Here is a 23,887-nt window from a genome sequence, read left to right as displayed (position 1 = left end):
TCTGTCAGTCTGAATATGCACGTATATGACTATTTTGTATTACTGTGGATAGGTAATGAGTCTATGGAGTGGGTCGTGTTGTCATAATGGCCAAGGTCTTGTGTGGGGGTGTGTGAAGCACATGAGATCTCATCAGGAATTCACTTAGAGTCAGCTCTGCACCAAATTGCACATCTTGAGGACATGCACCCACACACACATACATAGTTCTGTGTTTCTGTGAAAGGTCAGGATATAGAGCTACACTGTTGTCAAAGTGTGTGTGTTTATGGTACTGATAATTATGGCATGGTCAGTGTTGATGGAAAATACTTGAGTTGCCATTGCATTGTTGAGTACAGTGCCTTCCATGATTATTGGCACCCCTGGACATTATAGTGAACACAATGTAACTGAAGCACGTTTCCCATTCAAATTGTATATTTGCGAATTGATTGGCGTGTGTAGAAATTTTCAAGCTGTAATCCATGAATTAACTGGGGTGCAAATATGAGGTGAGACAGAGGCCAAATTCCCTTAGTCATCCCTCAACATGGGAAAGATAACAGGACACACACACCAAATGAAGTGTGAAGTGTGCTGACCTTCAGAAGTCAGGGAATGGTTATGAAAAATGGCTACTTGTCTGAGAATGTCTATATCTAAATAATCAAATAATTTGGACAAAAAAAAAAAAATTGGACACCAACTGGAACTGTTACAAACTTGCCTGGAAGAGGACCCAAGTTTATTTTGCCCCCACGTACAGTGAGGAGGATGGTAAGAGGGGCAAAAAAAAAATCCCAAGGATCAGTGTTTGTGAATTGCAAGAAAAAGTAAAATCTTAGGGTTTCCATGTCTCCAAAACCACCATTTGGCCAACTCCATGCCAACAGATTAGATGGAAGGTCTCATCTCATCTCATTATCTCTAGCCGCTTTATTCTGTTCTACAGGGTCGCAGGCAAGCTGGAGCCTATCCCAGCTGACTACGGGCGAAAGGCGGGGTACACCCTGGACAAGTCGCCAGGTCATCACAGGGCTGACACATAGACACAGACAACCATTCACACTCACATTCACACCTACGGTCAATTTAGAGTCACCAGTTAACCTAACCTGCATGTCTTTGGACTGTGGGGGAAACCGGAGCACCCGGAGGAAACCCATGGGGAGAACATGCAAACTCCGCACAGAAAGGCCCTTGTCGGCCACGGGGCTCGAACCCAGAACCTTCTTGCTGTGAGGCGACAGCGCTAACCACTACACCACCATGCCGCCCTAGATGGAAGGTATGCCAGAAAAAAACAAAAAAGCCTTTTCTGTCGGTTAACCGTAAAGGTAAGTACCTAGCGTTTTCCAAACTCTATTACAACTTTGACCGGAACCATGTTCTATGGTCTGATGTAACAAAAATTGAGCATTTTGGCAAAAAACACTCAATGTGGTTTTGGCGTAAAAGAAGGATGGCTATAATGAAAAGAACCCGATCCCAACTGTAAAATATGGTGAAAGTTCTGTGATTGTTTCGGGGCTGTTTTTCCTCCAAAGGCCTTGGAAACCTGGTTAGGGTACATGGCATCATGAACTGTCAGGACATTTTAAATCAAACTCTGGCTGCCTCGACCAGGAAACTAAAACTGGGTCATCATTGGATCTTCTCGCAGAACAATGATCCGAAGCACATGTCCAAATCAACACAAAAATGGTTAGCTGACCACAGACTCAAGCTTCTGCCATGGCCATCTCAGTCCCCTGACCTCAACGACTCTCCTTAGGGTTGCTTTTGGTCCATTAGAGGATAAAAATCTGGAACTCCCCATTAGTCAGACAGAACTGAAGAAGCCTTTCGGATGAGAGGTGAAACATCTTCAAGGATTTCAAGCAAGTCCAGTTGCCTTCTTTAGCACCTACGGTTTACTTAACCAAAAGGTGACTTTTTTAACCCTTTTTACTAATCTTTACAAAGGTGGCCAGTAATCATGGCGGGCACTGTATGGGCATTGTATGTGGGCGCAGGTGTTGTGGTTATAGTCTGATCAGTCTTATATTGACAAAATTTGATAATCTTCGGATTTTAATTAGTTGTCGAAGAGTACAGTGGTTTGCATTGCCTTTATACTCATTGGATCTATAAATTTGTAGCAATTTAAGTAAATCAGTCACAGGATGATTCAGTATATGTGCTTGATGTATGTGCAGTTTCTGATGTGGTTTGAATTTGAAATATACAATGGGACTGGGATCCCGCAAACCCACCAAAAAAGGTGTGGGAGCAGACGGCCATGTGCAAATCACCATAGACAGTGTCTCGGGCACAGATTGCTGCCTAGCAGGGGGGTAATTGGAAATATCCCCTTGGCTGCTGATCCAAACATACAGGACATCTCGTCTGGCCTCCTTTCATGGTTCTTTTTAACTCTTTGCATCGTTTGTTTACCAGTATTATTTCTGTAACCGAAAGCCATTTAATAATGTCTAATGTGAAAACAAGCAGCTTGATTTGGAAACTGTGTATGCAGACAGGTTCTTGTGAGGGCCATGTGTTATTGACACTTCAAGACAGCAGTCATGAAACCTTTTGGGAGTGTGTCTGCATTTGTAACTCAAGCAATGATTTATGGCCAAGACCAGAGATATTACATAATATCTCTGCATGCATTAATGAAGCTTATGATGATTAACCTCCCACACCCTGCTGCTTTGGCCTGGTGGTACACTGCTCAACAACACTAAACTCCACCAGAGCTGTGCTCCAGAGGTGAGACGTTCTGACAGGGGTGTGTATTAGCTAATGCTCACAGTCTCGGTGACCTGTACTTGATTTGTTCTTACGTTTCAGCTTAGGCATCTTGTTGGCGCGTTATTGATTTACATAATGAACATAACCATGTCAATTCAGTTTCATGTATGGATATAATATTTATAAGTGTCACATTTATGTTTTGAAATGGCTTTGATGGCTACTATGCAGTCAGAAATAAAATATTGTCGTCCAGGCTATACTATAAATATATCGTCCAGGCTAGTCACAGTATAAATTGATGCAATTGGCTGTTTGAGGGTGAAACTAAGAAGGCGGTGAAATAGAAAGAGAGAGAATTTGTGAGAGTGGAGGGAGTGAAAGAAATGGAGAGTGAGAAGGAGGGGACTGCTGGGAAAAATACAGTGAGTAAACACCATCTTCTTATGCAAGCAGGTGTACTGATTAATACAGCGCACACACACACAGCCTGGTGAAATCAGTGTGATGGTTATTAGACACTTGAGAAGCCAAACCAAGAAGCCTTTATTTGTCTCACATACACTCAAGCGCAGACTTAAAGTGCTAGTCTTACGAAAATGACATCATCGCAGCCACTCGCAGGTGAGTATGGTGGCTGAATGGTTTAGCAGCACAGAGACTCGGCCATGTCCTTGCTGCAGGGTCTGAGTGCGCCGTTGAGCAGCGGCCTTCCTCCATTTGCGATGCGCAGCTACAACTAGTCGGGTGTTTTCAAAACGTAGAACGCCTTTCTGAATTGTGTTTCTCCAGACCTGTCGATCTGCCGCTAGTTGTTCCCACTCGTTAAGGTTGATTCCACACTTGAGCAAGGAATGCTTTAGAACAGGAGTGTCCAAACTGATCCATAAAGGGCCGTGTGGCTGCAGGTTTTCATTCCAGCCATGCAGCAGCACACCTGATTTGGCTTATTCAATCAACTGACACACCCACCCTTTAATCAAGGGTGGGTGTGGCTGCAAGTATTTGACTGTGTGAAGACAGTTCAGTTGATTGAATGAGCCAAGTCAGGTGTGCTGCTGCATGGCTGGAATGAAAACCTGCAGCCACACGGCCCTTTATGGATCAGTTTGGACACCCCTGCTTTAGAAGGTCCTTGTGTCTTTTCTCCATTCAGCACCGTGAGCGTGTTTAATGGGACCGGGCGCACACAACCAGAACCAAACTGATCCTTTCGACTTTCTGGATCCGGGGCAAGACACAGTCGAGACGTCGGGAAAGAAGTGTGGTTTTGGTGTAAATGACATCACACCTGGAAATTCATCTCATCTCATTATCTCTAGCCGCTTTATCCTGTTCTACAGGGTCGCAGGCAAGCTGGAGCCTATCCCAGCTGACTACGGGCGAAAGGCGGGGTACACCCTGGACAAGTCACCAGGTCATCACAGGGCTGACACATAGACACAGACAACCATTCACACTCACATTCACACCTACGGTCAATTTAGAGTCACCAGTTAACCTAACCTGCATGTCTTTGGACTGTGGGGGAAACCGGAGCACCCGGAGGAAACCCACGCGGACACGGGGAGAACATGCAAACTCCACACAGAAAGGCCCTCGCCGGCCACGGGGCTCGAACCCGGACCTTCTTGCTGTGAGACGACAGCGCTAACCACTACACCACCGTGCCGCCCCGCCTGGAAATTATACCTTATAGGACTACACATGTTCAGTAGTCGACTGTCTAAATTGTATTTTAATATGAGACCAGGAACATGTTCTATTCAGTTGGTGAAGTTTGGCTCTTTGAGTCTACCATTACACAAATGTGTTCTTGGTAAATTACTGTTAAGGCAAAGGAAGTGACGTCATATGCGCAATGCTTGAAAGTGCGCGGCTCCCTGTTCTGCCCCTCCTCCCCCCTCTGCCTCCTGCCACAGATTCTGCTCGCACACCCCCCGCCCCCCCTTCAGCATCTGACATGTCATCCTCACAGTTTCCCCCCCCAACACACACACACACCTCATCGTTCATTAACGCACTGAACTCAGGGACCGCACACCTCACTTTACCTCGCTCATTTGCACTATTCCGCACTACCTCATCTTAACAGCTGCTAGTTTGTTTATACTGCTTATTTCACGTTTACCTGCTATACCTCAAATGCCCTTGACTGTTTGTTTATTTGAACCAATTATGTGTGCGTGTGTATGTATATATGAGTGTTTAGTCTACGTCTAGTTCATATCTAGAGTATTTATACTGTTTATATTGTCTGAGTGTTTAGTCTGTGTGTAGTTCTTATCTAGTGTTTATACTGTTTATATTGTTTGTCTGAGTGTTTAGTCTATGTCTAGTTCCTATCTAGAGTGTTTATACTGTTTATATTGTTTTTTTTTTTTCAATTATTCTATTTTTATTTGTATTTATTGCATTGCCTGTTTGCACCGTGGGTCAGAGAGGACTGAAATTTCATCTGTGCTGTATGTCGAGCATGTATAGCAGACCTGGGCATTTTACGGCCCGCGGGCCACATCCGGCCCTTTGGTTCATTCTGACCGGCCCACGTAAGGTTAATTAGAAATTACAAAATAAACGTATTTTCTAATTTTACCTCATGCATGGACTGAATGTGCATTGCTTTTATTTTGAAGTTGTGTTCAACAAAAACGCAATGCGCGCGACATGAACATGACATGAAATCCCACGAAACCTAATCCCGCGATAACTACTTCCGTAATTTGTCCAGACCAACCACAAACTTGCACGTCATCCTTCAAACGGTCCAGCCAATCACATAGTGTGACGTCACCAGCAGGCGCCGGAGCCCGAGCCAATCTGTAGATCTGATTCCTACACCGAATCGGCTGATGATCATCTGTCAGCTGTGCTTCACATCTCCACCTCAGACATTCAACCTGACTCTGATGCACTCGTTAAAGACCAACAGAGACTAGATTTCTCTCACTGAACAAATAAAAAACTGAAAAACACCAAATGAGGTGATTAGACTACAAATGTGGGCATCATTATTATAATATGATGTATCTTGCTTGATATTTGGAGTAGAAAGGCAATATTGTGATGTCTTTATTGTGTTTTGGGGTGAATGTGACTGAAAAAAAAATGGTACAAACGTTCACATTTTGTTAATCATTGTTTTGGGAAATTTGATTGAATAAATGACATTTTTTGTAAGGCAACCTCGTTTCTTCCATACTCTTACCAGTCTTAGCAGCTTGTAAAAACAATGTTATTTATTGCTTTATATAAAGAAATACAATTAATATTATGCAGAATTTAGTTCAGCCTTTTGGTCCGGCCCTCCACAAAATTTTCTGTTTCTCATGTGGCCCCATGGAAAAAATAATTGCCCACCCCTGATGTATAGCATATTTGACAATAAAGTTGGCTTGACTTGACTTTTCTGGTTTCGTCTGCTTTACAAAGTGTAGCACGTTTTTAATGATTGTTTTTTTTATTATTATTCCACAACAAAACTAAAACCAAAGCATGTCTCCTACACTTGAACAGTCATTCAAGTATTGCAGTGTAGCCGATTAAAAAAGCGGAATTTTGATCCATTATCGCCCAAAGTCGGCAGGACACTTGCGGAATGAATGGGTTCGATTTGCACAGTCAGAGAGAGAGGTAACTTCAAGTGTTTAGCCTGTTGCTTGAATTTATTAGTTGTCCTTAGTCTTTCATCCTTTTAACTGATAACAGTTAAGGCTAAATAATGGTAGTAATTAGGTACTTTCACTTTCAGTGCTGGAGCCGGCAGGAGCGGGTGGCACGTTGTGCCATATGCATTGTGCGCAGCGAGCGTGCAACAGCCAGGAATTTGTTAGGGTTCACCTCCAAAACTAAGTTGCTCATAAAACTACAACCTTTTCTGGTTCTAACAGTAACATAAAAGGATGGCGCACACCCTTTACATGTAGCTTACAGTGCAGTTCGGGAATACAGTATGCCATTATGTAGATGCACGAAGTTCCTGTACCCTGTTCAAATCCAGCAGGACTTGCCCAGCTTGCTTTTCACTGCATTCGTGTCACAAGTGGGGAAAAAAAAAAAAAAAACCTAAGTTCGGACCTACTATTAAATTTAAATTTATACCATAAACTCTTCAGCTCAATCCCACAATTCCAAGTAGCCATGCACTAAAACTATTTTTTTGAATGGGGAGGCATGTGCCGGGTGCGCCCCCCCAAAATCCGCGCTGTGGGGGTCAGCGTGCAATTACCGTTATTTATTTTTTACTAAAATTCAGATGCTATTGTTGAAGGAGAGGGTGGAAAGGTTGTTTCTGTTTGTGCCAATGATTTGAAGGAGTTGCTGCTATTTGTACAACAGTAGACACACATGCTTCAGCTGCTTTGGCTATAGCACACTCGGATGAAATACCGAAGGGGGGGAGTGCTTATTTAGACAGTTTTTGTTTACAGGCAGTATTTGACAGAAGATGGATATGATGTGTTACTAGTACCTGAAGATACAGTATTAATTGAACAGTGGACATTTTGCTCATGTTGTGAGAGAATCTCTTTCAGAGCCTAAACCGAGAAAAAAAACCACCCGATGAGTTAGTTGAGCGAGATAACAGAATGGCATGTCCATTCATTTGGTATTGAAATCATGCTTTTAGATGCAATACAACATTGCACGTGTTTCAGTGGACAAAAAGGCAATGGCAAGATTCAGAAATACACAGGGAAGTTTATCACAGTGATAAATTATAAATTAATCTTGCAGTGGCTCTTCCTTTGCGCCAATTCTGAGATTATTGTAGGGACTTTTGCCATAAAATTTCAAACAGGTTCAATTCACCTTAAAGGTCCCATGGCATGAAATTTTCACTTTCTGAGGTTTTTTAACGTTAAAATGAGTTCCTCTGATCTTCTTAAGTCACCCCAGTGGCTAGAAATGTCATAATGTGTAAACCAAACTATGCCCACCCTTTGTCAACATTTGAGAATGGTGCGTCAAAATGGCGCGTTGATAGGCTCTTCCCTTTTCTACGTCAGCAAGGGAGATGATCCCCACGCCCCCCCTCTGGATTCCCACCCACTGTATGGATTGCCCGCCCAGCTCAAAAGTTGCCACCATAGATACGTCACTTCAATTTTGTAGTGAGGAGACCATAGAGGACACAACAACATGGCACCACCTAAGTGAGCGAAACATGGAAATTGCGCTGTACATGGATGTGACAACACAGAAAGGAGTCTGTTTTTACTGCCGACGGGAGAGCCCCTGAAGACGCAGTGGCTTAATTTTATTTACTCCAATAATACGCCGTCGAGTCTACCTAAGACGGTGTATGTTTGTCGGAAGCATTTTCCTGAGGAATGTTTCCACAACCTGGGACAGTACAGGGCAGGTTTTGCACATCAGCTGTCACTGAAGCCTGGGTCCGTACCAAGCATCCCTGCCGCATCAGCCACAAACACCGAACAAGTAAGTGTATAACTGTTAAGTCGTTTTGCCGTGTTTTAAAATCGGTGCGTTAGCCTTGCAATGGCTACATTAGCTGTGCAGCTAACCGCTTCCTGCAGTTTGCCAGGTACTCTGCGCTACAAAACCAAAAAGCATGCAGCATGCTCTGTTAAACTGAGTTTAGTTTGGAAATTGACTGTAACTTATGAGCTTATGTTTGACTATTGCTCCGCAATGCATGTCTTCTGTTGGGTAAGCGATATGTTGCTGTAGTTGCTGCTTCTATCCTCTTTTGTTATGGAGTGCGTGTTCAAGCCTAGGGTATTATACGTTCGTAAACTACCACTCCGAACACTCTCACTCTCTGTGTCAAGCCCCTCCCCCTCCCCCCATGGCCCGCCCCCACCCTCTACCCTTCCCCGCCTCCATGCTTCTCATTAGCAAAACGACGCACTGGGAAAAGGGCTGAAATGGGGCTTTCTCCCAGGAGGCTATATCTACGTGCCGAGGGTTCATTTCGAGAAAGGCTGCGGATATAACATCCGGAAACCTCCACGAGCCCGTTTAAAGCATCAGCAAACCACCATGCTATGGGACCTTTAAAATCAGCTGTCTGTAAAGGGACACCATAAGATGATCAGTGTAAAAAAAAAAAGCAAACTATGATTTGTACCATGTATTAAATTCCTGGGTTCCAGAACTGCTTGAGCAGTTGTTTGCTGCTCTTCTTCACAAGCGACTTGGCTTGTGTATTCGTCCGCCTCTTTCTCCATATGGCTATAGGTTCTAAATCGTCCTCAGACAACCAACCAGAGATTGAGGATGAACTTGAAGGGCTTTCGTGTCTTTTTCTAAAGAATCAGTATCAAGAACGCACGCCATTTGCAGAGAATAGTATAGAGTCTGTGTGGACACAAAAGAAGGCAGTGGCGCATATGATGTCGCACATGCAGCGCTGCTGATTTTTTGCATCTAAACAGGATTTAGATGCAAAAAAATTATTTTTCGAACCAATTTTTTATTTATTGGTGAACTTTACAACCTATTTGAGCATATCACACACAGAAAACCCAAGATTTTATGATGTAATTTTCGTTAGACTAGCCCTTTGAGCACACAGTGAAATTTAACCTCTGCATTTAACCCATCTGAAGCAGTGAATACACACAAGTGAGCAATGAGCACACACCCAGAGCAGTGGGCAGCTATGCTACAGCGTCCGGGGAGCAGTCGTGGGTTAGGTGCCCTTGCTCAAGGGCACTTCAGCCCAATCTCAGCCCCATGTTAACCTAACTGCATGTCTTTGAACTGTGGGGGAAACCAGAGCACACGGAGGAAGCCCGCGCAGACACGGGGAGAACATGCAAACTCCACACAGAAAGGTCCCTGTCGGCCGCTGGGCTCGAACCCAGAACTTTCTTGCTATGAGGCGACAGTGCTAACCACTACACCACCGTGTCACCCAAGTGACAAGTAAGAGAAAAAAATAAGAACAGTGTACCATGCTGATGGATTGAAGCAGGATAGTGAGTATGTATGTAACTGGTAAACACCTGGGGGAAGAGAATTTCTTTATCTTTACTCGAGGGATATATTTAAGACTTTTCCAGTTTCATCCTCCCTCTGGTAAACTCCTTGTTTACCTGACAGCTTTATCTCTGCTATATTACTGTTTGACCTGTTCTCTCTTCCTCTCTATCCTATATCACTTGTGCTCCTAAAATGCTTTCCAACTACTGCTCTCTAAAACACTCAGATATTTAAACCCAATTAATCTGCATTGTTATAAAGATGACATTTGTGAAGACAGAATCCGTGTGAGATTTGAAAACAAAAAGCAGCTGAGTGGGAAAGACACCATTAGACAGGAGGTGATGCAACATGGGCATGAGGTGTGAAACCAGGATGCTAAAGAGCTTGTGGCTGTGTCCCAAACCATATAACACTACTAAATTATATGTGAAAATAGTCCATACGGGTCCATATGCAGGTATGGACATCGCCACTGAAACCGTGATGCATTTCAAGAGTGAGTCAAATGAAAACCTAAATTTGGCATTGTTTATTGCAAATTTGTACAATACGGTGGTGGCTCAGGAGTTAAGGCCCACGGCTACTGATTTGGAGAATTGAAGAGTTCAGATCCCAGCACCACCAAAATGTCCACAATTTGTGTTATTTTTCACTGCTTATTTTGTATTTTTTCTCAACATAAACAGAAACATGCGTAGATACGCTCTTTATGCCAGGTGAAGTCCAACGTCTTAGTCATTCCATCCATATACAGTGGTATGCAAAAATTTGGGCACCCGTGGTCAAAATTGCGGTTAGTCAGTACATTTACATGCACATCCAAATTGAGCTGCTGTCGGTAATCGAGCTAAGGGTCCCACCAGGGGTGCCAGAGAAATCCAATCCTACATGCACACAAGCAAATCGAGCTATTGTGTGAGGTACATTGTGCACCCGAGCCACAGGTGGTGCTACACGCCCCATCGTGTTGGTACACTTCCGGTTGTCGTCATGAAGAGCTATTCAAGAGTATAAACAAAGTTATCAGCAGTGTTGCCAGATACTGCTGACGTTTTCCAGCCCAAAACATGTTCAAATCCGCCAAAATGCACTTAAAACCGCCCAATCTGACAACACTGGCAGTTCCGTGTTCACAAGTTCCGTGCTCAAGCTGTTAGGCTTGCTCTAACAGACTGTATGGCTACAAACTGTCCTGCGCAGACCACTGTTTTGTAAGACAACTTATGCCGCTTTTCCACTACCAACGCGGCTGAGTCGGGCTGAGCCGTGCCGTGCTGAGTTGGGCTGAGTCGAGCTGAGCGGGGCTGTTGGAGTTGCATTTCGACTACAACCGCGCTGAACCGTGCTGGCTGGAAGTGGGTGGACACATTGGGTGGAGTTAGCGAAAGTGGCATCGATCACGGGGGCTGCCATCTTTCAACTCTTTGTTTGAAGCGAGCTTACGTACAGCTATCTAACAAGTGCGTTCATTGGTTACAGAGCGATGAGCCAATCACGTACCTCGTTTCATCTCAATGACGTAATTACGTAAATGACGTAATTACGTCAATGAGATGAAACGAGGTACGTGATTGGCTCATCGCTCTGTAACAACCAATGAACGCGCTTGTTAGATAGCTGTACGTAAGCTCGCTTCAAACAAAGAGTTGAAAGATGGCAGCCTCCGTGATCGAGCGTAAAGATGCAAATGGAGTTAAAGAAATCGACAGAATAGTGAAAAAAGAAGTTCCGCTGGGAATGGTTGAAGAAAAACCGCGGCTCGCCTCGGGGCGAATTACGTCACAAGGCGCGGGGACAAGTTTTTTCTTGTGTGTTTGCTTGCCATTTTAGTACAATTTTTAAGTCAGAAAACCCCAGAACCCAGGAGCTTCGGGGGGCTTCCCCCCCCTTGTCCCCCCACCAGGCCGCTGCCCTGGACCAGCTGGGGGCCTGTGGCCCCCAGACCCCCGGCTAAAATTTTCAGATAATTTCACCAGCCCCAAATCACATCCCTGCAGACATTTTCAGTAAGGGTGCCCAAACTTTTGCATGCCACTGTATACAGTACAATTTCACTGGGAAGAAATCTCATGTCTCCAGGAACACGTTGCCCCATACAAGACAATACACAATCGGTTTACACAGGAGTTTACAGTAAATAGTGCACCAAGTATGGGATGAGAACAAGTGGTCAAGATGGTACAATTGCCAGATCATAAAAATAAGAAATAGTCAGTGCTTTTGAAACAGTTTTACTCAGTGGGCAGGTCTTTAGGACATGACAAGTAACATGACAAGCTTCAGTTTTTTTATTGGCTACAAGAGAGGAAAAAGCACTAACTTGTTTTGTGGATGTCTCACATTACATGCATTAAACTATAAACTGCTAAATGTATGACTTGTCATTCATTAATAAATTAAAAATTTTACTTTTTGGCAAATATTTGTTTTAATAAAAAAACATCTTGTGATATGGGCGGCACGGTGGTGTAGTGGTTAGCGCTGTCGCCTCACAGCAAGAAGGTCCGGGTTCGAGCCCCGTGGCCGGCGAGGGCCTTTCTGTGCGGAGTTTGCATGTTCTCCCTGTGTCCGCATGGGTTTCCTCCGGGTGCTCCGGTTTCCCCCACAGTCCAAAGACATGCAGGTTAGGTTAACTGGTGACTCTAAATTGACCGTAGGTGTGAATGTGAGTGTGGATGGTTGTCTGTGTCTATGTGTCAGCCCTGTGATGACCTGGCGACTTGTCCAGGGTGTACCCCGCCTTTCGCCCGTAGTCAGCTGGGATAGGTTCCAGCTTGCCTGCGACCCTGTAGAACAGGATAAAGCGGCTAGAGATAATGAGATAAGATCTTGTGATATACTGTCGAAAAATAATAAACTAATAAATACCCAGTTGTATCTTATTCCTTATATAATACATTATGTAAGCAGCAAGTAAAAAAACACACACACAGTGTTCTACAAAAGTATTCATCCCCCCCTTGGTGTTTGTCCTGTTTTGTCGCATTACAAGCTGGAATTAAAATGGATCTTTGGGAGGTTGGTACCATTTGATTTACACAATATGCCTACCATTTTAAAGGTGCAATTTTTTTTTAAATTATTGTGACACAAAAAAATAAGATGAAAAAACAGAAATCTGGAGTGTGCATAAGTATTCATAAGTATCTTTGCAGCTCCTTCAGTGTTATCTTTGGTGTCTTTGTTGCATCTCTGATTAATGCCCTCCTTACCTGGGCTGAGAGTTTTGGTGGGCGGCCTTCTCTTGTCAGGTTGGTAGTGGTGACACATTCTTCTCATTTTGGTATAATAGATTTAATGGTCCTCCATGGGATATTCAAAGTTTGTGATTTATTTTTAAATATTTTTTTTTAAATATTTTTTTTCTCTACTTCTCCACATCTTTGTCTCTGACCTGTTTGGCGTGCTCCTTGGTTTTCATGTTGCTTGCAGAGTCAGGGTCCTTCCAGAACAGGTTGATTTATCATCATGTGATGGATCATGTGACACTTTGATTGCACATAGGTGACTCTTAATCAACTAATTATGTGACTTCTGAAGTGAACTGGTTGGGCCAGCTCTTATTTAGGGGTTTCATACGAAAGAGGGTGAATACTTATGCACACTCCAGATTTCTGTTTTTTCATCTTAATTATTGTTTGTGTCACAAAGAGACAGTTTGCACCTTTAAAGTGGTGCTAACCCCCCAACAAGCAATTTTAATTCCACCTTGTAATGCAACAAAACAGGACAAACATCAAGGGGGTGGAATATTTTTACAACACACACACACGCATACGCGTATGTGTGTATATATTTGTGTATGTATACACTACCGTTCAAAAGTTTGGGGTCACCCAGACAATTTTGTGTTTTCCATGAAAAGTCACACTTTTATTTACCACCATAAGTTGTAAAATGAATAGAAAATATAGTCAAGACATTTTTCTGGCCATTTTGAGCATTTAATCGACCCCACAAATGTGATGCTCCAGAAACTCAATCTGCTCAAAGGAAGGTCAGTTTTATAGCTTCTCTAAAGAGCTCAACTGTTTTCAGCTGTGCTAACATGATTGTACAAGGGTTTTCTAATCATCCATTAGCCTTCTGAGGCAATGAGCAAACACATTGTACCATTAGAACACTGGAGTGAGAGTTGCTGGAAATGGGCCTCTATACACCTATGGAGATATTGCACCAAAAACCAGACATTTGCAGCTAGAATAGTCATTTACCACATTAGCAATGTATAGAGTGTATTTCTGATTAGTTTAAAGTGATCTTCATTGAAAAGGACAGTGCTTCATCTCATCATCTCTAGCCGCTTTATCCTGTTCTACAGGGTCGCAGGCAAGCTGGAGCCTATCCCAGCTGACTATGGGCAAAAGGCGGGGTACACCCTGGACAAGACGCCAGGTCATCACAGGGCTGACACATAGAGACCTTTTCCACTACAAATGCGGCTGAGTCGGGCTGAGCCGTGCCGTGCTGAGTCGGGCTGAGCGGGGCTGTTGGAGTTGCATTTCGACTACAACCGTGCTGAACCGTGCTGGCTGGAAGTGGGTGGACACATTGGGTGGAGTTAGCGAAAGTGGGTGGACGTCACGTGATGTCGTTAAGCAGCGCAAACAGTGACATCAGTGATCTTTTAAGCGGTAGTCTCACGACCCGAATAGTAAACAATAAACATGGAGGACATGGAGTCGTTAGTGTTGCTGGTCTTGGTGCTGTGGCTTGTTGTCACCGACAACGCGGACAGATACTGGCAAGAGCGTATAGATGAGGCGAGGCGCATAAGGCTTCAGAAATTCTTGTAATTCGTAATTCTTCTCCTTCCGGGTTTGCGGTGTTTACAGATCCCAGCGCGCTCGCGGGGCGTGTGGGCATGTGAGGACACTCCTCCTCACCAATCAGTGCACAGGGGAGTGTCTGCTCACGCCCCCAACCTCACTCGGCTCGCTTTGGCTCGCTTCAGCCCTACTCCAAAACGGTGCGAGTTTTAGGGGCTAAGCAGGGTTGAAGCGAGCTGAGTCGTGTTGGTTTTTGGTAGTCGAAACGCGAGCCGTGTCGGGCTAAAGTGAGCTGAAAAAGGGTAGTGGAAAAGGGCCAATAGACACAGACAACCATTCACACTCACATTCACACCTACGGTCAATTTAGAGTCACCAGTTAACCTAACCTGCATGTCTTTGGACTGTGGGGGAAACCGGAGCACCCGGAGGAAACCCACGCGGACACAGGGAGAACATGCAAACTCCGCACAGAAAGGCCCTCGCCGGCCGCGGGGCTCGAACCCGGACCTTCTTGCTGTGAAGCGACCGCGCTAACCACTACACCACTGTGCCGCCAGAACAGTGCTTTTCTTTCAAAAATAAGGAAATTTCAAAGTGACCCCAAACTTTTGAACGGTAGTGTATGTCATTCATGAGGAAATCGATGAATTGTTTTTGCTAAATTTGGGTACTTTTGGTTTGTGAATGTGTCTGTATAATAAAAAGAAAAATCACATGCTGGCTTGAAGATATAATCTTTTATCTTCTCGTTGAAAAACTTGTATTTTTCATACAAAATACATCATGGACCTGAGTGACATATTTCCTGATATTTCACTTCAATTATGTAACTCTCAGTGTTTTCCCACTGACTTGATGCGTGTTGTCAAAATAGCAAACCGGTTCAAAATTAAAATTCTTTTGACTAATTTTTTTTTTTTTTGTGAATGTCTGAGTGTAATACAAAAGAACATTACACGGTGGCATGAAGATATGAAGTTTGCTTCACTCAGTCATGAAATATGTTCACCACTTGAAGATAAACTTCATATCTTCATGCAACCATGTTATATTCTGTGTATATACAGCTCCAGTTCCAAAAAAGTTGGGACACTGTGTAAAACATAAATAAAAACAATGTGAAGATTTGCAAATCATGGAAACCCTATTGTAACGTATCCCTAACAGTGGTGGACACTGAATGGACAGGCAGGCGAGTTTAGGTTCACTTTGGGTTTTATTTAAAAACCACAAACCAAACAAAAACGTGCTTTTCAGCGGACTAAACAGAACTGCCACAACACACAGGTGTGACTTCAGGTGGGGGGGAACCACCTCTCTCTGCTTCTCTCCCCCCTTTTATCTGCTCCCGGTCACTGCACACAAACACACAGACACAGCACATTAATCAACAGCACGTGCTTCCCCTTTGCCACTCACATTCCTTGGCTTCGCTCTCCATTCACAAACCGGCCCTTGACCACACCCCTGCTGCCGCGTACCCCCACCGCCTGACTCAGGCCGGGGAGCCATCCGGCCTGCAGCCAAACGCCGCAATATTTCCTGCCCCAAATGCCCAGCTGTAGGATTATGATGAGCCGCATGGAATAAAAGTTCCCTACGGCTCTTTGGGATCAAAAGCAGTGTCGTTTTTTTTCTTTAGCTTGGGTGTCCATCACTTGATCGAGCCTATCCTTAATAATACAAAAATACGGGAAGGAAAGCGCAATGTTAGCTTGGAGGATTTGGCCATCAAGTACTTTCACTTGGTCAAAAGCGTCTCACAGAGACTCTTCATGTGCCTGTTCCAATGGGAAATCCCCTAAGGGATTCCCCAGAGAGGGAGGAGAGCTCTCCCCATTCTCTGTGCCATCAGCTAATGTTGCAGTGGGAGTCCCCTGTGATGTGCTACTGCAGGACCCACCCACTACTGTTGGTTTCATTAAGCTTTTAAACCCTAGCCAATCTGTTCCCAGGATCAGTGGGTGGATGAGGCTTGGGCTAACCGCTGCCTCCACACTGTTTTTCTCCCCGGAAGTGAACAGTGATGGGCATTAGCAGATATCTGTGAATGTCCCTGTGCACACATTTGACCTTCACTAATCGTGCATTTCCCAGTGTCCAGCATTGAATCAGGCTTTGATACATAGAGATCTGATTACAACCAGAATCCATGAAAGCCTGATGTGTACCTATGTGGTATGTTCCAGCTCGATTGGGGGTGGTTTCTGGCATGTCAGGGATCTGGACCACTGCCTCCACCTCCACTGCCTGGCACTGGTCCAGGAATTGCCCAGGCTCTCCTCAGCACCAGCACATCAGCCCAGACCTCACCTCTGCACTGCTGGGGTGAGGAGCACTCACCTGTGGGGAAAAAGACAGAAACATAAGGGAAGAGGGGGAAAGAGGAACCACGGGCTCGGTGAGCTGGCTGCAGGGGGATTGGCCCTTGCTTCCATGATGTGGGGAGAAGAGGAACAAGAGGGGGGAGATCAGGATGAGTGAGAGAGAGAAGAAGAAGCAGGATGTCCACCTGCCACTGGAACAGCTGACAGATGGTCCTCCGCCAGCTCAATGGCTCGATCCAGCGATGCTGGGCAGTGGCACTGGACCCATTCTGCTGTCACCCTCAGCAGCCAAGCGATGAACTGCTCCAGTGCCACTGCGTTGATGACTCCCTTGATGTCATGGTCTTCTGCCCTCAGCCACCACTGGCAGGCATCCTGCAGCTGCTGGCCATAGGTGAAGGGCCGCCCGACCTTCTCCAGCATCATTGCACTACATGAAAGCGCTATCAGTGTTGCTCTGGGGAGCGGTCGACTCGCTGTAGGATCGCATGCTTTAGGTCTGCATAATCTAGACGGTTGTCTGCGGGCAGTTGCTGAGCTGTGCTTCACCGGTTAAGAGTGGTAGCAAGCGGGCTGGTTGCTGCTTGTCCAGCCACCCCCATGCTTCTATGGCTCACTTGAAGAGCTCCAAAAAGCCCTCCAGGTCGTCGTGCAGCCCCATCTTCATGAGGGTGATGTGGGGGAACCCTGTGGACTCTGGGGCTGGTGCACCTGCTGGAGTGATGAGGCGCAAGAGTGCCTGGTGGTCCTCTCACTGGGCCTGCAACAGGGCCTCAAGGCGCCGCTCCTGCTCAGTCCACATCACGACCAGCACTTGGTGCTGGTTTTGTTGGGTAGCAGCGAGGGCATGGACAAGCTCTTTAAATGGGGAGGACTCCATGGAGACTGTTCCCTTTCAGCATCCCAGCTTTCAGCACCAGTGTAACGTATCCCTGACAGTGGTGGACGCTGAATGGACAGGCAGGTGGGTTTAGGTTCATTTTTGGTTTTATTTAAAAACCACAAACCAAACAAAAATGCGCTTTTCAGCGGACTAAACAGAAGAACTGCCACAATGCACAGGTGTGACTTCAGGCAGGGGGAAAAAAATACCTCTCTCTGCTCCTCTCCCTCTTTTATCTGCTCCCTGTCACTGTACACAAACACACAGACACAGCACCTTAATCAACAACAGGTGTTTCCACTTTGCCACTCACCTTCCCCGGCTTCGCTCTCCATTCACAAATCGGCACTCGACCATGCCCCTGCTGCCCCACCTATATTTCACTGAAAATAGTACAAAGACAAATGTTGAAACTGATAAATTTTATTGTTTTTTGAAAAAGATATGTTCATTTTATACTTGATGTCAGAAATATCAGAGATGTCAGAAACTTTAGGAGTGCCCAAATCAACAATTTGGTACATTTTATTAAAAAGGCAGAATGCTCTGGCAAGCTCAGTGACACCAAAAGGTTTGAAAGACCACAAAAGACAACTAAAATGGATGATTTCCTTGGTGGTGAAAAACCCCTTCACAGCATCTAGCCAAGTCAAGAACACTCAAGGATAGGCCTTTCATTGTTAGTCTACAAAGAGATGCCTTTATGAATATAAATGCATAGAGTTTACCTCCAGATGCAAACAACTGGTAACACTCAAGGACAGAAAGGCCAGGTTAGACTTTGCTAGAGAACATCAAGAAAGCCTGTCCAGTTCTGGAACAAGATTCTTTGGACAGATGAAACCAGGATTACCTTGTACCAGAATGATGGGAAGAGAAGAGTTTGGAGAAGGAAAGGAGGGGCTCATGATCCAAAGCTTACCACATCATCTGTTAAACATGGTGTTGGCAGTGTTATGATATTGAATGAATGAATGAACCCTTTATTATCACTAGTCACAAGTACCAGCGAAATTGACCATCAACCTGTCCTTACATAGACACAATTGACAGAGGGGGAGTAGACAGGACAGGAAGACAGGGATGAAAAGAAAAAAATACAGAGTAACATGAGAGGGGAGGAGAAAAAAGCAACCCCCACACTATGCTCCTATGAGGAGTACAGTGTGGGAATGTTAAAAAAACACCTCAGCACATAAGCACAAAATAACACAAGTACACTTTACAACATGAAAACTCGGGACTTGAGGGGGGGGGGGGCGATCAGGGGTGGGGGTAAGAGGGGGAGGGGAGGAGGTAGAGGTAACCCAGCGCAAGCAAGCAGCCGTCCGCTCCTGCAGCCATGATGGCGCTGGTCACGCACCTGCTTGTCACACTGGGGGTAAAAGCGGCGACCACGGGAAGTTGGGGAAGTAATACGAGAGCGTCTCACAGCAGTGACCTTCAGGGGGAGATGTTGTCCCAGCAACGGCCTTGGCTGAGGCCAGTGCTGTCTAAGGGAGCCGAAAGCAGATAAGATTGGGATTGTTTGGTCTTGGGGCGAGTAGACACATTCTTTCACACGACCACTCTGTCCATTCTGGTCTCCGAATCAGTCCATTTCCTTTGCAAAGCCGAAAGCTTCTCCATGATGTCATCCATGTTGCGGTTCAAGTTCTGAATAGCCACAGTCTGAGTGCCGACAGCTCTGCCCACCGCTTCAATCATGTCGCGCAGCTTCATGGGGCTTTGAACAGCTGTCGCCATTGTCTGATTTCCTCGATAAACCAGGGCAATGCCTAATCCAATCAGCAAAAGTACTGTAATCATGGTTCCGAATAGGTAGATGTCTTCAATGTCCTCCACAGAAAAACGTTCCGGCAGGACAGGCGGGTTCCCCCGAACCCAGGTTTCTCATCAAGAAACTGTGTCAAACTGGTCTCCTAACGAAATTATCAATTCCATGATTTTTTAGTTTAGACAGCAGTGCGGAGAGAGTCTCTCAAAAGTATAGACAGACGAGACAAAGGAGCACAAGCAGGGAAAAAAGGGAGAAGAGAGGAGAGCAGAGGAATGCAACCGCCTTCCGTGAGAGCACGGAGAAAAAAAAATACAGCCATTGGCATGTATGGCTGGTATGGATGATGTGACTGCTGATAGAAGTAGCAGAAGGAGTTCTATAGTGTATAGAGCTATACGTTCTGCTCAGATTTTGTCAAATGCTGCAAAACTGATAGGACAGTGCTTCACAGTTACAGATTGATAGCGAAGCACCATACTTAAGAGAATATGGTAATGCTTCGACATGATTTTTGATGGCTTTTGCAACCGTACGACGTCCGTATGAACAACGTACATGTACCACCACAGGGAACCTGATTGTAAGTGCAAGGTAATATATCTGAAACACTTGACCTCTTCTTGTTCTTTCCCTCCACCTTTTCCCACTTCTACGTGGGGTCGGCGTTTCTGACAAGTCTCCTCCACTCGGTCCTATGCTGCACTTCTTCCCCTGTGGGTCCTTTTCTTCTTAGATCTTCCCTCATACTGTCCATCCATCTTTTTTTTCAGTCTTCCATGATTTCATGTTCCCTGCACTTCCATCTCAATCACCCTCCTTCCAACGTGCTCCTCCTCCCTTCTCATTACATGACCATACCACTGGAGTCTCTTCTCTTGCACTTTCTTGGAAACTTCCATCACCTTAATAGTTCCTCTTATTCTTTCATTCCTGATCTTATCCATCTTTGTCACTCCATATGCCCATCTTAACATTCTCATCTCAGCCACGTCCAATCTTTTCTCTTGCGTCTTCTTTGTAGCCCATGTTTCTGTTTTCATATAGTAGTGCTGGTCTTACAACTGTCTTATAAACCTTGCCCTTGGTCCCTATATTTTTTTTTTTCTTTTTTTGATGTCTTTTTCCAATTCCTCCAACCTGCCTGGATTCTGTGTGTTATTTCGGCGTCTAAATCTCCATCACTTGCCATGGTGGATCCCAGGTATTTAAAGCTCTCCACTCTTTTCAAGGACTCCCCTTGCATACTAACCTCACCCTCACTTCCATCATAGAAACTCAGGTATTTGGTTTTCTTCCTGCTGATCTTTAACCCTCTCTCTTCTAAAGCCCTCCTCCAAAGCTCCAATTTCCTTCCGACTTCCAATCTGTTTGTGCAGCATATCACAATGTCATCAGCAAACAGCATGCACCAGGGAGATGGGTCCCTTATTTCCTCAGAGATGACATCCATTATTAAGTCAAAAAAGTAGGGGCTTAGAGAAGACCCCTGATGCAGGCCCACTCGAACAGTAATCCATCCAGTCAGGCCCACACTGCTCCCTACCCGAGTTCTAGTGCCCAAGTACATATCTTGTACAAAGCGCACATACTTTTCTGGCCCACCATTAATCCTCATGCACCTCCATAATTCTTGTCGAGGAACTTTATCATATGCCTTTTCTCGGTTGATGAATGCCAGGTGCAAGCCCTTTCTTCTTTCCCAGTGGTTTTATATTAGCTGCCTCAGTGCGAAAACTGCATCCATGGTTCCCTTACCTAGCATAAAACCAAACTGTTCACTGCCTATTGATGTTTCTGTCCGAAGCCTTTTCTCTATTAACCTTTCTCAGATCTTCATTGTATGCAACATCAATTTTGTACCTCTGTAATTGCCACAGTCCTGGATGTCTCCCTTCTCCTTGTAGATGGGCACTATAACACTACGTCTCCATTCATTTGGCATTTTCTCTTCCTGATAGATCTTTCACATCAGCTCCCACAGCATATCCGCTCACTCTTCCATACTTCTGCTGGAAAACCATCTGGCCCACTTGCTTTTCCGTTTTTCATCTTTTTTTAATGCCTTCTCCACCTCATCCTTATTTATATCTGTGGTTAAACCCTGATTGGGAACTCTGTCCCCAAAAACTGTCCTAGGATTCTTCTCGTTAAGCAAATTCTCATATGTCTTACATCGTTCCTTGATCTTATCCTCATTGTTTAACACCGTTTCTTGGTCATCCTTAACTTGCTTTACATGAGTAAAATCCCTTGACGCTTTGTCCCGAGCCTTTGCAATCCTGTACAACTTCCTTTCTCCTCCCGGTGTTTCCAGTTCTTCTTCCACCTCTTTCCACGGCTTTGCTTTGGCTACAGCCACCACCTTTTTCGCCCTTTTCTTTGCTTGTTTAAACTCTTCTCTATCTACTTGTGATCCAGATAGCTCCCATTTCTTTTTTGCTGCATTCTTATCTTTCACCGCTTCTTGCACTTCATTGGTGGTGACCAAGCTTCTTTATCTTCCGGAGATCCCTTTCCCGATGTTTTACCTAGTACCTCCTCACCCACTTCTTTAATCACTCTACTATTTTCCTCCCACCACTGCTGGACTCCAGCGTATGGTCGCGTTCTTTCCAACACTTTCTCTTTAATCTCCCTCTTAAGCTGTCCGTTTTTCAACTGCCACCACTTGATCTTTGATTCCACTTGCCTCTGTTTATTTCTCCTGGCCACTCTATATCCACCGCCACCACCCACTCCCCATTTATGACCTTGCAATTTCTCACCTCTTTCAGATGTTGCCTTCTACACATTAGAAAGTCTATTTGACTTTCCCTCGCACCGCTCTTGTAGGTCACATACTGGTTCTCTTCATTCTGGAAGAAAGTGTTGCATATTGCCAGATCAAAGGACATAGCGTAGTCAATCATTCTCTCCCCTTCCTCATTCATGTCTCTGATTCCCCACTCTCCATGCGCACTCTCCACCACTCCTCTTCCTCTGCCCACATGTCCATTCAGATCGGCCCCCAGGATCAACCTCCCCTCTGGCATCGTACCAGTCTCCAGATCCATCGGCTCCAAAAACACTTGACCACTGGAAAACAAAATTTGTATCTTTATTTACATAAGATAGATGGGGTTTTTATCCAGTGCTTATTTTTAATTTGCTTTTTAAAAAATAATGTGGGTTTATTTACTGACACTGTAGCAGCCCTTGGCATTAAGAACAGCAGAGTCACTGATGGGTGCATATGTGTTTTATTCCTTTTGAACATGAGTATAGCATCGCGCACTGGACGTCAAACACCATACACTGAGCACTGTGAAAACTAAAGAAAGCAAAAATAATTAAAATAACATGGGTTGTAAACAAATACACAATTTTGCAGAGTAATGTACACACCTTGTGCAGGGTGCAAACTTCAAGTTAGCCAGACGTGCACCATTAGTGTCTGTGCACAAAGTCTTGTGCTGAACCATAGTTTAAAAAAATGCACTGAACACAAACAAAACACACTCAAAACCAGTGCACACAAACTTTACATTCTGCATGAATGATGTATCAGGATGACAGACTGCAAAGCTTTATAACACACCATGCTAAACCTCTGATGGAGGCATATGGTGAATATAAACACAGCAGTGAGTGTCTGTAGCATAACCAATACAGCTTCTTGGGCTGACAGCCCTGCTCGTAATATGAATAATGAGTGACAGCTCTGGTTGCCACTTAACATTTTACACTCATCAGGAGCGCCGCTTTTAGGCTGTGTGTGTGTGTGTGTGTGTGTGTGTGTGTGTGTGTGTGTGTAATATATATATATATATATATTACTCAATGTTTCTTTTGTCATGTTTAATAAGAATAAAGATAGCATCTTGCTTTATCTGGCTTCCACTGTGGAAAATTTTTTTGATTACAATTCAAATGCTTTTGCAAAATTGATTTACATAAAAAAATAACTACATCATGAAGAATTAAAGCCCCTCCTTCACAGATGAGTGAAAATATTGAATAAATTTCCTCTTTTTGATTGCTTGGGTTAAAAATGCCAAGTTATGACGACTGAATTGATTATTCACTTAAATATGAATAATATGATACATTTTGGGTATTTGATATGGCGAAATAGGACACAATGGAAAAATCAAGAACACACCAGAAAGATGAGAATAACGGCGCTGGTAAAAGAACAGCGACTGTACTGGCTGAAGGTCGCGCGGGTTTCTGCTGCGGCATGCGAGCAACGGGACATCACTACCGCACCAGACGGAGTGCGAGGCGGGGGCAGGGCAAAATGACTGGCCTTAGATTCTATCAAAAGTTTGATCTAAATTGACCATGGTTGCAAAATATTGGCCAAAAATATGCAGACACTACGAAATATGAAAGCAAGATGAAAAAGAAACATTCTATTGCCTTATACTGCAAGACTAAAACAAAATAAAACTGTCAAAACTCACCTTTT

At 44.5% G+C, this 23,887-nt stretch overlaps 1 protein-coding gene across 1 annotated transcript in view; it reads left to right on the top strand.

The window, feature by feature from the left end:
- ece2a (endothelin converting enzyme 2a) overlaps positions 1-23,887 on the top strand; it is a 270,914-nt gene that overhangs the window by 88,246 nt on the left and 158,781 nt on the right. The window lies entirely within an intron of this gene.

Source organism: Neoarius graeffei, chromosome 23 (genome assembly GCF_027579695.1).
Source record: "Neoarius graeffei isolate fNeoGra1 chromosome 23, fNeoGra1.pri, whole genome shotgun sequence".
NCBI lineage: Eukaryota > Metazoa > Chordata > Actinopteri > Siluriformes > Ariidae > Neoarius > Neoarius graeffei.
The sequence above is the reverse complement of the archived record's forward strand: the minus strand, read 5'-3'. Positions and strand labels throughout refer to the sequence as shown.